Source organism: Dipodomys ordii, unplaced genomic scaffold (genome assembly GCF_000151885.1).
Source record: "Dipodomys ordii isolate 6190 unplaced genomic scaffold, Dord_2.0 Scaffold188, whole genome shotgun sequence".
NCBI lineage: Eukaryota > Metazoa > Chordata > Mammalia > Rodentia > Heteromyidae > Dipodomys > Dipodomys ordii.
The window spans coordinates 1,557,771-1,560,079 of NW_012267404.1; the positions used below are offsets into that span (position 1 = coordinate 1,557,771).

Genomic DNA, 2,309 nt, shown 5'->3' on the forward strand with positions numbered 1-2,309 from the left:
AAGGTGGCTCAGTGGTAGAGTGCTTGCCTTGCATGCATGAGGCCCTGGGTTCGATTCCTCAGCACCACATAAGCAGAAAAAGCTGGAAGTGGCGCTGTGGCTCCAGTGGTAGAGCGCTAGCCTTGAGCTGAAGAGCTGAGGGACAGTGCCCAGGCCCAGAGTTCAGGCCCCATGACTTGCAAAAATAAATAAATAAAAAATAAAAATAAGAAAATATTAGCTGGGTACTGGTGGCATATACCTGTAATCCTAGCTTCTCAGGAGGCTGAGGTCTGAGGATTGTGGTTTGAAACTAGCATATGCAGCAAAGTCCATCAGGTTCTTATCTGCAATTCATTACTCAGAAAAGCCTGGAAGTGGTACTGTGGCTCAAGTGGTGGAGTGCTAGCCTTGAGCCAAAAAAGCTCAGGAACAGTGCCTAGGCCCTGAGTTCAAGCCCCAGGACTAGCACATACACACAAAAACCCCACATTAGTATGAGTGCATTTTTTTATACACATCTGTGTACTGGTACATATCTGTAATCCTAGCACATAGGACCCTAAAGTTAGAGGATCTTGAGTTTGAGGCTAGCCTCTGCTACATGGTGGGTGTCAGGCTATTTTGGGATACATAGCAAGAGTCCTGTCTTATGAAACAAAACAAAAAGGAAATTAGATTAATATTAACTAGAACAAATTTTGAAATAATATGAAGTTTGTTATCTCTAAAATAGGCACAACAGCAGAAAACCTTCAGTGTTACTCTGCAGAAACAAATTAATGTGAAATTTGGAAAGAATATGTATATAAATCATGATAAAATTCCTGAAGAAGCAAATGAAATTGTATTGAAACATGTGCTTGAAGAAGAGGATGAGAATGAAGAAGAGGTAATGAGATTTCTTCCTTTCTTTTGCTGTTACTGGATCAATTTTTCTTTGGGATTGTCATTACATCTATGTGATTCTTAGTCTCCCATTTGCAGATTGAGTTTATGTCAATCATATTGAAATGGACCATGAAATTATCCTAGATTATGTAATTGACAAATAGGATATATATATACATATATATAGAGAGAGATTATACTTGTAACCATAGGTAGTTGAGCCTAATTGTTCTAACAAATTTAGAAATAAATTGATCTTATTTTTTTTTTTAGTAACAGTCATTCATAGTTGATTCCCTGTGACAAATTTTTTATTTTACAATGTCTTGGCTGTACCATTTTGGCCTATATCTGGGTAGCCTCTTCTTTTGTTTTTCAATTGGTGCTGAGATATTATAAAATAATTCTATTTTGTTTTATTTTAGAAAATCCTAAAAATATATAGGGGCTGGGAAGGTGGCTCAGTGGTAGAGTGCTTACCTTGCATGCATGAGGCCTTGGGTTCAATTCCTCAGCACCACATAAATAAAAAGAAAAAAGCCGGAAGTGGCGCTGTGGCTCAAGTGGTAGAGCACTAGCCTTGAGCTGAAGAGCTGAGGGACAACGCCCAGGCCAAGAATTCAGGCACCAGGACCGGACCCAAAAAAAGAAAAAAGAAAATCCTAAAAATATATAAACCTTGAAATAATCCTTAAATATTTATTTTTGTCTTTGTTTGCGGGGGAGGGGTGAGTGTGTGGCAAGAACTTAGGGTCTAGGCGCTGTCCCTGAGCTTCTTTTGCTCAAGTCTAGCATTCTACCACTTGAACCACAGCTCTACTTTGGCTTTTTTTTTTTTTTTTTTGGTAGTTAATTAGAGATTAGAGTCTCCAAGACTTTTCCTGTCCTGGCTGGTGTAGGACTGTGATCTTCAGATCTCAGCCTCAGTAGTAGCCAGGATACAGGTATGAGTGCCCTGCCTTCCTTCCTTTCTTTCCTTCCTTTCCTTCCCTCCCTCTCTCCTTCCCTTCTTCCCTGTCCCTCTCCCTCTTTCTTTTTATTTCTTCCCTCCCTCCCTCCCCCTCTTCTTCCTTTCTTCCTTCCTCCCTTCCCTCCCTCCCTTCCTTCCTCCTCCCTTCTCTCCCTCCCCTCCCCTCCCTCCCTATTTCTTTCTTTCTTCCGTGCTGGTTGAGGGGCTTGAACTCAGGGCCTAGGTACTGTCCCTGAGCTTTTCTTTTTTTCTGTTTTTTTTTTCTCAAGCCTAGTGCTCTGCCACTTGAGCACAGCTCCACTTATAGCTTTTTGGTGGTTAATTGGAGATGAGTTTCATGGGCTATCCTTCTTGGGCTGGCTTTGAACCACAATCCTCAGATCTCAGCCTTTTTTTGGGGGAGGGGGTCTGGTCGTGGGGCCTGAACTCTGGGCCTGGGCGCTGTCCCTCAGCTCTTCAGCTCAAGGCT

At 41.9% G+C, this 2,309-nt stretch overlaps 1 protein-coding gene across 1 annotated transcript in view; it reads left to right on the forward strand.

Annotated features, from left to right (window-relative positions):
- Positions 1 to 2,309, forward strand: part of Exoc6 (exocyst complex component 6) — a 94,893-nt gene that overhangs the window by 36,091 nt on the left and 56,493 nt on the right. The window lies entirely within an intron of this gene.